Genomic DNA, 13,531 nt, shown 5'->3' with positions numbered 1-13,531 from the left:
TTCTTTTTTTTTTTTTGCAGGTTCCTGCACCGCTCTGGCTTTCCTCAGCTGCTTCCTTTAAACACTTTTGTACCATAATATCTTTTTCAACAGTGGGTAGATGGCCCTTTATTTAACCAGTACCCTTTATAAAAGTGACTGGATAAACAGCTATTGGACAGCCAATCCGCTGGGTGATTGTGGAATACCGAGTCATCACTAGATGGCTGGCTACACATAGACAATGTACCCAGCTGATCTGAGTGGCTGGGTACCATTTGATCACTGTGATTGGTCATCACAGCAATCACATGGTATTGTTTACTGCACTGAACCCCCCCTCCCCCTTCCCCATACAACAGGGGAAGCACAGAGATCAGGGTTTATGGATGGGCAGAGAATAAATGGAACAGCAGCTGCTGATCCAATTCATTTTGTTACAGCGACACAGGACCTTTTTTTTAACCATTTCCTCCCCTCTCCTACATATACTATTATACTATCTGCAATACAGTCCCTTTTAGCCCCCACCTCCCTTAACTTGCCAGAACATTAACCACTTCAACCTTCATCCTACCTTGAGAAAGCACATGGAACACATGTGTCTGTTCTATGGTTGGTATTTGAAAGGGAAGGTACTGAAATCTTGATACAAAGTTTCACACTGTAAGTGAGATCTTGTTTATTTTTTTTGTTATTATTATATCTTTTCTTACATTTTTCATTACAGAACTTTAACAATTTATCATATTCATCCCAAATACAAACATTTCACCTAAAATTTCCTGTCTCCCCTCCCCCCCTCCTCACCCAACCACCCCTCAAGCTACTCCCGTCCATTTAAATCTGTCTCTTTCCATCATTCCAGTCCATACTCCCTACACCACCCCTCCCCTATCCCCTCCCTTCTCTATTCCTATGCTTCCTCTTCTTTCCATTCTTTCTTTCTCTCCAACCTTTCTTTTTCCTTTTCCTATTGCTACGGCCCTCCGGACATTCCATTCAATTCTGCTGCCTCCGACCACCTGGGACTCCCACTATTTCCATATATTTTTTAGATGTCTTGAAGTCATGCCATCTACCCCATTTCTTTCTAAATTTTCCCATTTTATATTCATCTATATGGTATAACTCCTCCATCTTATTTATATATTCAACCCTGTCTATCCAGTTGCTCATTGTTGGAGGCTCCTGTACCTGCTAGAACTATGGAATAAGTCCCTTAGCTAAGCTAGCTAATAAGTCTAATTAGATGGTATAATGCACTATTTTTATACTGTTTCACTGATATATCTGACCTGTAAAATAGACACACCCACGGATCGTTCCGTATAGTGTTCTCTTGTATAAATTGGATTATATCTTGCCAAAACTCCTGTATTTTTAGACAATCCCACCATACATGTGCCATTGTTCCCTTTAAACTACATTCCCTCCAACATAACGGTGAGATTTATACTTGTTGTCTATGTGCAACACTAGGTGGCAAATGCCATCTTGTTAAACATTTATAATTAATTTCAACTGTGTTCATATTCATCACCCCATTTGTCAACTTAAACATGTTATTTTTCTGTTGTTTACTCATTTTTGTTCCCAGTACCCTTTCCCATTTCTCTAAGAATAATGGAGGGCCCGCCCCCTTCAATTCAATAGGAATTTTATATATCCTTGAAGTAACATGCTTTGGAGCCATATCACAACCTAGCATTTTTTTCAAATGGGAGCATGTCCTCCGGCATCTTTTCCTTGAAATGTTGCCTTTCCCTGGTGGAAAAAACTCAGTACACACCAGGGGAATCAACAGTGAATTATACTTCCAACCCATTTGCTTGTGAGTCCTGTATAAGCGTCTCATTTATTCTCCACATGGCCCTTTAGTTCCGTTCTTCTCCTACTTCTAGTCTCGCCACGACAGGAGCATGATCCGAGATAGACATAATGTCTATATTGGAATTAACCAAAGAGTCCAGTTGTCTATGCTCTATCATTAGATAATCCAAACATGAATATGATCTATGCGCTAGAGAGAAGAAGGTATAATCTCCTTCTCTGGGATGTTTCACCCTCCATGCATCTATTAACTGACTTTGATGTAACTTCTCTTTCAGCTATCTTATTTTTTTACCTCTTCCTCTCTGCGCATTCGAAGACGCATCCATCCCTGGATCAAGACAAAAGTTAAAATCTCCTGACAAGACCAGACTTCCCCTCTTAAAGTCCATAATTTTCCCAACACTCCATATAGAAATACTTCTGGATTTTGATTCGGGCAATAAACATTTACCAATGTAAAGTTTTGACCCCGCATTTTCCCTCTTAAACATAAAAACCAGCCCTCTGGATCCACCAGTTTCTCCTCCACATCAAAACCCACATTTTGTTTGAGAACCTGATTGCTATTCTTTTGGCCCTCCTTATTGGTGAGTCCGGGTAATACCAAGTTGGATAGTGCCTTGAATATAATTTAACATTAGTATCATATGATAAATGTGTCTCTTGTACAAACACTACATCTGTTGATGAACTTCCCTAAGTATCTTATGCTTTTTAGCAGGAGAATTTCACATTATATGTCGTAAAATTAATCAGGCTCATAGCTATCTGGTATTTCTTTTCTCGATCTGTTCAAAGGAAGAAAGATATAGACTACTCAAATCATGGACCTTCTCCCTACACCACCCCTCCCCCATCCCATCCTCCACCACCCCTCCCACCCATCCAAACCTCTACCTAAATTGCTCTTAAAAACCCCTTGGCCTATATATTGCCCTGGAACCTGATGTGAGATTCCCCCACTGATGATTCCTAATTTGGTGTGTAGCTCTGAACGTGCGCACCTACTCCTACCCCCAGCGCTCAGCATGAGAGTTTAATATCTTATTTAGCCTCCCAAACCCCTGCCATCTCTACTTATCTTCCCCAAAGACTCACTAAGGGTACAAGAGAAGTGGGGGGGAGGGGTAAGGGAGAGAAAAAGAAATGCAACAGGGGGTAGAGGGGCACAGCCTTTCCCCCCAGGGCTTGAAGGAGGAGTCGGTATTAATCACCTCCTCCTCTCCACCCAACCAACCCCCTATCCTCCCCCATCCCAATTCGGTCTATCTTCTCTTTTTATTCACTGACTGCCACATTTCTTTTTTTTTTTACTTTACCCTTTCACTTTCATTAGACCCCTCTGACCACCCTACAATATCCACATTCTTCAGTTCAAATTTTTCAAAAATGTCACTGAGTTCTTCTGGGAATCTTAGCCTCGCTGATTTCCCATCTTTACACCCTATCAGACAAGCCAGAAATCCCCAGTTATATCGAATGATCCAATAAAGGTTTCAACTATCTTCTTCTGGATAATGTCTCCGATGCAATGTCTGCAAAAACTTGTTATTTCGTTTCACCAAATTTTATTTGTGGGATCTCCCACAATTTTTTACATATCCTTTCTCTGTCCTCATAATGGTGGACTCTAACAATTACGTCTCTAGGGATGTCTGGTATTACTCCTGATGGACGTCTTAACCTATGTATTCTCTCAATCTTCAGAGGATCTGTGGCTAGTCTACCTATCTTTGGGTTGAACACTCTCTATTTTTTCCCGGAGGTCCTCTTCATGCGAATCTTCTGTCAGGCCCCTAACCCTTAAATTATTTCTTCTTTCTCTATTTTCTTGGTCCTCTAATTTAAACGAGAGCTTCTTTTGTTCTCTTCGCAACTCTTCCAACTACATCTCCAAATTAGTTATCTGCTGGGCCTATGTCTCCATTTTCTCCTCTACTTCTTTTATCCAAGATCCTTATGAATCACCGCCATTTCATTTTTTATAGAAAGTTCCAATTTTTTAAACATTTCCACCATCTCTATTTTTGTAGGCATCTGTGATATTCCTCTCTGTTGTTCTGAGGCCTTTTGATCTTTTACGCTATCCATGTTTATAGATTCATTATTTTCATTCCCTTCCCATGTTCTGAATGACAATTTGGACTGCTCACCATCATGTTTTCTACTTCCTTCCTGTTGTTTCTCTGGTCGTTGTGTCACTGGACTTTTTTCTTGTAATGACATATATTTCTCTATTGTGCTGGTATTTGTCTTAGGTTGAGGGGTTTTTACACCCCCACCTTTGGCGGGTCTGTTCTTTATATTGACTATGCTTAGCCGCTAATTTCTACTCAATGATCAAAAAACGTTATCACCTAGGAAAGGTTCCTCCTACTTCTCCAATGACTTTTGTAGACCCAGATAACTTTAGGACACTTTTACATTTAGATGCACTAGCACTTGGCCTCTGGAATCCCCTCACTCCTTGGTCTTCTAACCGCCCAGCCCACCTCACCACTCAAGTATACGTTTACTAGCAACAGAGACAGTAATAAATTAGTTCTCCAACCGTTGTCCACGGCAACACACCATCACCCTTCGAGCATGGGGTTCTAGGTTGCCCCGTCTCTGTATGCTCCTCCGTCAGGTTTTCAGGGTCTCCTGAAAACCTGCCGCCAGCAGGGTCAGGTAGGTAGGGTCTTGGGGTTCCAGCTTTGAAATTTTTCTCTATGGTGGGTGTCAGGAGCTACTGCTCTCAGCGGCCTCCCAACACCATGTTTAAGCCCCTCCCCTACAGATCTTTTTTAGCAGCAATGCTGTCTACCCAGTGTGCTTGGAGTAAAGGGAGTTTCACACACTTACATTTTAAAATTAGGGATTTGAGGGTAATGCGTGGACATTGAACACCAATTTATGATGCATTATAGTCTCTTATATCCAACACATAACAGGATGAGAAAATAGTGGTATCAAACATAGACTGTAGCAACAGCTACCAAAACCAAAGAGCTCAGTAGCTTTCTGTACACTTTAATTAATTAGTAATGTCTGAACATGATATTTTAATGCTGCTGCAATTCAGGACATGAAAAAGTAGGAGATGTCTGCCTTACAGGAACCATAATGTCAGAGGTCTACTGCAATGTCTTTTAAATGCAGACAAATATTGGATGTGATATAGCTACACTTTTCTCAAGTGTCTTCAGCCTTTGCGAATAACAATGAACCTAGGAGCACTTCTCAGTTTAGAAAACACACTCTAATTACACCTAAGAGCACTTCCTTCCTCCTAGCTACAACACTACTTTCCCCTTGCTTTCCTACCCTCATGTGCATCATTCTTCATCATTTTTGAGGAAACAAAGTTAAATTAAGCAGGTAGGTATTGTTTAAATTTTTTTTTTAAAACAAGCCAGTATAATTTAAAATATCTTTCTCCACGCAAGATATATATTGTGCATTATTTATTCTCCGTGGACAAAGTGGTCCTATTAAAACGGAGTCAACAATCAGAAAATGATGTAATTAAAAAACTGCATAAAAACTGTAACAGAAGGTTGATATAATAAAGGATTTGAGAATCTTCACTATAAAAAATAGTGAAAATCCACACCAATTACCTAATTTTGTGAAAAGCAAATTCTGTTTTTTATTTGTTTCATGTGCACATGATTACCGTAGATAGTTGGAGTGAAATTTTAATATTTTTTGAGTGAACGTATGGCAACGTACCTGCTCTATGTACATATTCCATTAATTGTACATACTATGCAATGTAGTGCGCTGTATTATCAAAAAAGGGTCAGGTATGTTTTTTCATCATTGTGGTGTATTTATTTATTTTTCTTTAGAATTAGCAACTAACCATAACAACTGACTGGGTAATTAAAATCAAATGTTAAATATTTGTCCAACCCTGCTCTTTAAGTATTAAGAATATCAGCTAAAGGACTGTATGTAGGTGTGGATTTAAGTGTTTAGAAATAGGAATGAGTGTCAAAAGTGATTTCACTGCCTAGTTACAGATTTAGTGTGCACTAACATTTTGACAAAATTAACCTTCTGCTTAGGTAAATTTTTTTGTATAAAAAAGGTCTTTAGGAAAACCCTGCAGTGTTGCTTTACGAATTATTATTTGTGTTTCTGTTATTGCTTTTTCATAGTTTTACTATTTATTTTACTATTTTTTGCCATCTTCTTTTTCTGGAAAAAATAAAGAAAAAGTGTCAAACACACAATAGGTTGCTGTCCCACAGAACCAAGTATTCTAAATTTGAAGCTAAAATGGAACCTTGCAAGCAACACTGAGAACTCATCTGACACAAATACTTAAAAAAATATACCGATTTATTTGTACACAACATTAAAGGCATATTCCATGACTTACTGCAAAATCTCAAACACATACATGTATGTTACACTGCACATACATCTCATGATTATTCAACCCAGGGAAAGCACTGCTAATATCAAATTAAATAAGCCCTTGTCAATGCATTTTGTGGCTGGATACTTCTTCAGGACAGGGCCAGTGTGCAGTGTGGCACAAAGTAGTTGCATATAGATACATAGTCCGGTTGAAAAAAAGACACATGTCCATCTAGTTCAACCAATAAAAGGGGAAAAAAAAATTATACAATCCTATATACACAATCCTATACCAACAGTTGATCCAGAGAAAGGCAAAAAACATCAAATAAATGATGACACAATTTGCTCCAGCAGGGCAAAAAAATTTCTTCCTGATCCTCCAAGAGGCAATCGTATATTCCCTGGATCAACTTTACCTATAAATGTTAGTATCCAGTTATATTCTGTGTATCTAAGAAATAATCCAGGCCTTTTTTAAAACAATCTACTGAGCTGGCCAGAACCAGCTCTTGAGGGAGTCTATTCCACATTTTCACTGCTCTTACTGTGAAGAAGCCTTTCCGTCAATGGAGATTAAATCTCTTTTTCTCCAGATTTAAAGAGTGCCCCTTTGTCTTTTGTGATGACCTTAAAGTGAATAACTTTACACTGAGTTCACTATATGGACCACTGATGTATTTATACATGTTTATCATATCCCCCCTTAATCTCCTCTTCCCAAGAGAGAATTAATTCAGTTCCTCTAATCTTTCCTCATAGCTGAGCTCCTCCATGCCTCTTATCAGTTTGGTTGCCCTTCTCTGCATTTTCCCCAGTTCCCCGATATCCCTTTTTGTGAACTGGTGGCCAAAACTGAACTGCATATTACAGGTGAGGGTAATTCAAAGGTCTAATCCATTCCAATTTATATGCATGTATCCACACTCACAACTGGTCAACCATCCATTTGGAAAATTAACTGCAACAATTCAGGCAAAGCAATACCCTCAGATATATTCAAACAGAAGAGAGAAAAGAGAAGCAGTGTGCCTAGAAGGACGCTAGGTTGTGAGAGGTTTCATTCATCATCACTAGCTATGGTAAGCGTTAACCTAAATAAAGCTTTCTGATGGATTTCCTCTAATCCCCTTTATTATATATGTGTGTGTGTGTGTCTATATATATATATATATATATATATATATATATATATATATAAAATGACAACCGATGTTTCTTCCCAACACTTTCACCTCCTTCCAGTCTAGGCCATTTTTTTTTATCTTTCAGAGCTGTCACACTTTGAATGACAATTACTCAGTCATGCAACACTATACTCAAATTAATTTTATATCTTTTTTGGTGGCATTTACCGTATTTTTCACTCCATAAGACGCACTTTTTTCCCACCAAAAAAAGGGGGAAAATGTCAGTGCGTCTTATGGAGCGAATATTGCCGCCGACACCGTGTCAGAATACCGGGATGGCCGCTCAGCTCTTCTCTGCAGCAGGACCTTACCTGTTCCTTGGTCCAGAGCTGTACAGTCTTCCCGCGCCGGCATCTTTAGTTTGGGCACCCGGCTGTCACAGTGGGTGTTATGTGTCCCAGAAGATGCTGGGCCATTCACAAAGCGCAGCGCTTCTCGCGCATGCGCAGTGGGCACCCGGCTGTCACAGCCGGGTGCCCACACTATAGAGAGGACAACTCAGCTGAAGTGGGAGCGGGTACCTGTCAAATTCAGGAACCTGCTCCCCCTCCCTCCCCAAAGGTCCACAGTGTCTTGGTCATCCCCTGTACTGTCTGCAGTCTCTTGGTCATCCCCTGTACTGTCTGCAGTCTCTTGGTCATCCCCTGTACTGTCTGCAGTCTCTGGTCATCTCCTGTACTGTGTCCGCAGTCTCTGGCCATCTGTACTGTGTCCGCAGTCTCTGGTCATCTCCTGTACTGTCTTTAGTCTCTGGTCATCTCCTGTACTGTGTTCGCAGTCTCTGGTCATCTCCTGTACTGTGTCCGCAGTCTCTGGTCATCTCCTATGCTATGTCTGCAGTCTCTGGTCATCTCCTGTGCTATGTCCGCAGTCTCTGGTCATCTCCTGTCCTGTGTCCGCATTCTCTGGTCATCTCCTGTACTGTGTTCACAGTCTCTGGTCATCTCCTGTACTGTGTACGCAGTCTCTGGTCATCTCCTGTACTATGTCCGCAGTCTCTGGTCATCTCCTGTACTATGTCCACAGTCTCTGGTCATCTCATGTACTGTGTCTGCAGTCCATTGGTTCAGAATATTTTTTTCTTGTTTTTCTCCTCTAAAACCTAAGTGCCTCTTATGGTCAGGGTGCGTCTTATGGAGCGAAAAATACGGTAATCACCACTGGGTTTTTTTTATATGTTTTGCAATATAAATGAAAAATTAAAAACAAAACATTTTTCTTAGTTTTGGTTATAAAATTTTGAAAACAAATAATCTTTCTTCATTAATTTAGGCCAGAATGTATTTTGCTACATTTCTTTGGTGAAGAGGACCTACAATCAATGTAAATTATTTAGCCTGTTTGAAAGTAAAATATTCTACAAACTATGGTATACTTATTTGATAATTGATCAATCCTGATGTAATGACTGTTTATTTAGTTTCTTGAGGCCCTCAAATGCCAGAACAGCACAAATCCCCCCCGATGACCCCTTTTTTTGAAAAGTAGCCAGCCCATGGTATTTAATAAGGGGAATTCATGAGGTGAGTTTTTGGAGATGTAATTTACCTAAATTCTTTAAAAAATTATGGAAGTAAATAAATTAGTTTTTTTTTGTTCACAAAGTTGTCCAATTTTTGCCTGTCACTGCTAAATGCTCTCTTTATGACTTTTCTGTTAGTCCTGAGAAAGTAGCCCCTTTCTTTGAACCTCCCATGCATGTCTTGAGCTTCTGTTTTAGAGTTTTCAACCTTGGTACAGTTGCAATAAATGCACAAAAATTGACCAACTGGGATTCCACGAATGAGGGGTCCAGGATGGTGGCTGCTAATGGTATTCATTGTTGTTTCTTTGCAGAAAGTCTCTGTGGTCAGTTTTATCCCCTTCTATTATTATCATGGGGTCCGAAAAGGAAATCTTTTTCCTATCAAATGTGTACTTGAGTTTAATATTCCTTTTGTTTTCTTTTATTTCCTTAATTAATCTATGTAGCTCTGATTCAGAGTCCTTCCATAGAATTAAGACATCTTTATAGCAAAAATGATGTTGGTAGATATAAATGCACCACATACCTTAAGCTATACAGCGAGGAACAGAAGTATTAGAACACCCTGCGATTTTGCAAGTTCTCCCACTTAGAAATCATGGAGGGGTCTGAAATTCACATTGTAGGTGCATTCCCACTCTGAGAGACAGAATTAAAAAAAAAATGCAGGAAATCACATTGTATGATTTTTAAAGAATTTATTTGTCTTGCACTGCTGAACATACAGTGGGGATACAGTGGGGATCGAAAGTTTGGGCACCCCAGCTAAAAATGTGTATTAATGTGCATAAAGAAGCCAAGGAAAGATGGAAAAATCTCCAAAAGGCATCAAATTACAGATTAGACATTCTTATAATATGTCAACAAAAGTTAGATTTTATTTCCATCATTTACACTTTCAAAATAACAGAAAACAAAAAAATGGCGTCTGCAAAAGTTTGGGCACCCTGCAGAATTTATAGCATGCACTGACCCCTTTGCCAAGCTGAGACCTGCCAGTGTCATGGATTGTTCTCAATCATCGTCTGGGAAGACCAGGTGATGTCAATCTCAAAGGTTTTAAATGCCCAGACTCATCTGACCTTGCCCCAACAATCAGCACCATGGGTTCTTCTAAGCAGTTGTCTAGAAAACTGAAACTGAAAATGGTTGACACTCACAAAGCTGGAGAAGGCTATAAGAAGATAGCAAAGCATTTTCAGATGTCAATATCCTCTGTTCGGAATGTAATTAAGAAATGGCAGTCATCAGGAACAGTGGAAGTTAAAGCAAGATCTGGAAGACCAAGAAAAATATCAGACAGAACAGCTCGCAGGATTGTGAGAAAAACAATTCAAAACCCACGTTTGACTACACGATCCCTCCAGAAAGATCTGGCAGACACTGGTACACTATTCCACTATAAAGAGATACTTGTACAAATATGGTCTTCATGGAAGAGTCATCAGAAGAAAACCTCACCACAAAATTCATCGTTTGAACTTTGCAAATGAACATACAGACAAGCCTGATGCATTTTGGAAACAAGTTCTGTGGACCGATGAGGTTAAAATTGAACTTTTTGGCCGGAATGAGCAAAGGTACGTTTGGAGAAGAAGGGGCACAGAATTTAATGAAAAGAACCTCTGTCCAACTGTTAAGCATGGGGTTGGATCAATCATGCTTTGGGGTTGTGTTGCAGCCAGTAGCACAGGGAACATCTCACGAGTAGAAGGAAAAATGGATTCAATAAAATTTCAGCAAATTTTGGATGGTAACGATGCCATCTGTGAAAATGCTGAAGTTAAAGAGAGGATGGCTTCTACAAATGGATATTGATCCTAAACACACCTCGAAATCCACGGGGGATTACATCAAGAGGCGTAAACTGAAGGTTTTGCCATGGCCTTCACAATCTCCTCAACATAATTGAAAATCTATGGATAGACCTTAAAAGAGCAGTGCGTGACAGACAGCCCAGAAATCTCAAAGAACTGGAAGACTTTTGTAAGGAAGAATGGGAAAAGATACCTCAAACAAGAATTGAAAGACTCTTGGCTGGCTACAAAAAGCGTTTACAAGCTGTGATACTTGCCAAAGGTGGCAGTACAAGATTTTACGTCTGCAGGGTGCCCAAACTTTTGCAGACGTCATTTTTTTGTTTTCTGTTATTTTGAAAGTGTAAATGATGGAAATAAAATCTAACTTTTGTTGACATATTATAAGAATGTCTAATCTGTAATTTGATGCCTTTTGGAGATTTTTCCATCTTTCCTTGGCTTCTTTATGCACATTAATACACATTTTTAGCTGGGGTGCCCAAACTTTCGATCCCCACTGTAAGTATTTGAACACCTGAGAAAATCAGTGTTAATATTTGGTACAGAAGCCTTTGTTTGAAATTACAGAGGTCAAACGTTTCCTGTAGTTCTTGACCAGGTTTGCACACACTGCAGCAGGGATTTTGGCCCACTCCTCCACACAGAGCTCCTCTAGATCCGTCAGGTTTTGGGGCTGTCGCTGAGCAACACAGAGTTTTAGCTCCCTCCAAAGATGTTCTATTGAATTTAGGTCTGGAGAATGGCTAGGCCACTCCAGAACCTTGATATGCTTCTTACGGAGCCACTCCTTGGTTATCCTGGCTGTGTGCTTCGTGTCGTTGTCATGTTGGAAGACCCAGCCATGACCGATCTTCAATGCTCTGACTGAGGGAAGGAGGTTGTTGCTCAAAATTTTACAATAAATGGCCCCATTCATCCTCTCTTTAATACAGTGCAGTCGTCCTGTCCCCTTTGCAGAAAAGCACCCTCAAAGCATGGTGTTACCACCCCCATGCTTCACAAAAGGGATGGTGTTCTTGGGATGCAACTCATCCTTTTTCCTCCAAACACGACGAGTGAAGTTTAGACCAAAAAGTTCTACTTTGGTCTCATCTGACCACATGACTTTCTCCCATGCCTCCTCTGGATCATCCAGATGGTCAATGGCAAACTTCAAACGGGCCTGGACATGTGATGACTTGAGCAGGGGAACCTTCTGTGCATGATTTGCAACCATAACGGCGTAGTGTTCTACCGACAGTGACCTTTGAAACTCTGGTCCCAGCTCTCTTCATGTCATTGACCAGCTCCTCTCTTGTAGTTCTGGACTGATTCCTCACCTTTCTTATCATCAGTGATCCCCACGAGGTGAGATCTTGCATGGAGCCCCAGTCCGAGGGAGACTGACAGTCATCTTTAGCCTCTTCCATTTTCTAACAATTGCTCCAACAGTTGATCTATTTTCACCAAGCTGCTTGGCAATTGCCCTGTAGCCCTTTCCAGCCTTGTGGAGGTCCACAATTTTGTCTCTGATGTCTTTTGACAGCTCTTTGGTCTTGCCCATGGTAGTAGTTGGCATCTGACTGACTGTGGGGTGAACAGGTGTCTTTAAAGAGCAGGTGCTACTAAGTTAGATTAATGAGTGGAGTAGAGGTGGACATTTTAAAGGCACAGTAAAAGGTCTTTGAGAGCCAGAATTCTTGCTGTTTCTTAGATGTTCAAATACTGATGTTCAGCAGTGCAAGACAAAAAAATTCCTTACAAATCATACAATGTGATTTCCTGAATTTTTTTTTAAATTCTGTCTCTCAGAGTGGGAATGCACCTACAATGTGAATTTCAGACCCCTCCATGATTTCTAAGTGGGAGAACTTGCAAAATCGCAGGCTGTTCAAATACTTTTGTTCCTCACTGTATATAGATCCAAAATGTAGAATAAAGTATGGGACTATAGAAAGGTGCTGCCACTTTCAAGAAAAAAATATACAAATTATGGAAGAAAACAGTAGTAGTACTATCAAATACACCCTGTTCCAAATTATTATGCAAATTCTATTTAAGAGTCACAAAGATGAAATATTTTGTTTTTCAGTTTAACTCATGGATGGCATTGTGTCTCAGGGCTCTTTTGATCACTGAAAACAATTTAAGGAAAAACTACTAAAGGACGGTGTTCCACATTATTAAGCAGAGCACCATTTTCAAGCAATATGGGGAAGAAAAAGGATCTCTCTGCTGCCAAAAAGAGTGAAATAGTTCAATGCCTTGGACGAGGTATGAAAACATTAGATATTTCACAAAAACGTAAGCGTGATCATTGCACTATTAAGAGATTTGTGGCTGATTCAGAGCACAGACGGGTTCGTGCAGATAAAGGCACATTGAGGAAGATTTCTGCCAGATCCATGCATCGGATCAAGAGAGCAGCTGCTAAAATACCATTACATAGCAGCAAACAGATATTTGAAGCTGCTGGTGCCTCTGGAGTCCCACGGACATCAAGGTGTAGAGTCCTCCAGACTGTGCATATACCTTCTATTCGGCCACCACTAACCAATGCTTGCAAGCAGAAATGGCTGCATTGGGCAGAAAAATACATGAAGACAAATTTTCAAACAGTCCTGTTCACTGATGAGTACCGTGCAACCCTGGATGGTCCAGATGGATGGAGTAGTGGATGGTTGGTGGACAGCCACCCTGTTCCAACAAGGCTGCGACGTCAGCAAGGCGGTGGTGGAGTCATGTTTTGGGCCAGAATCATGGGAACAGAGCTGGTCGGCCCCTTTAGGGTCCGCAAAGGTATAAAGATGACCTCTGCAAAGTATGTGGAGTTTATGACTGACCACTTTCTT

Source organism: Staurois parvus, unplaced genomic scaffold (genome assembly GCF_062004578.1).
Source record: "Staurois parvus isolate SC_StPar_1 unplaced genomic scaffold, SC_StPar_1.0 ptg000059l, whole genome shotgun sequence".
NCBI classification, from domain to species: domain Eukaryota; kingdom Metazoa; phylum Chordata; class Amphibia; order Anura; family Ranidae; genus Staurois; species Staurois parvus.
The sequence above is the reverse complement of the archived record's forward strand: the minus strand, read 5'-3'. Positions refer to the sequence as shown.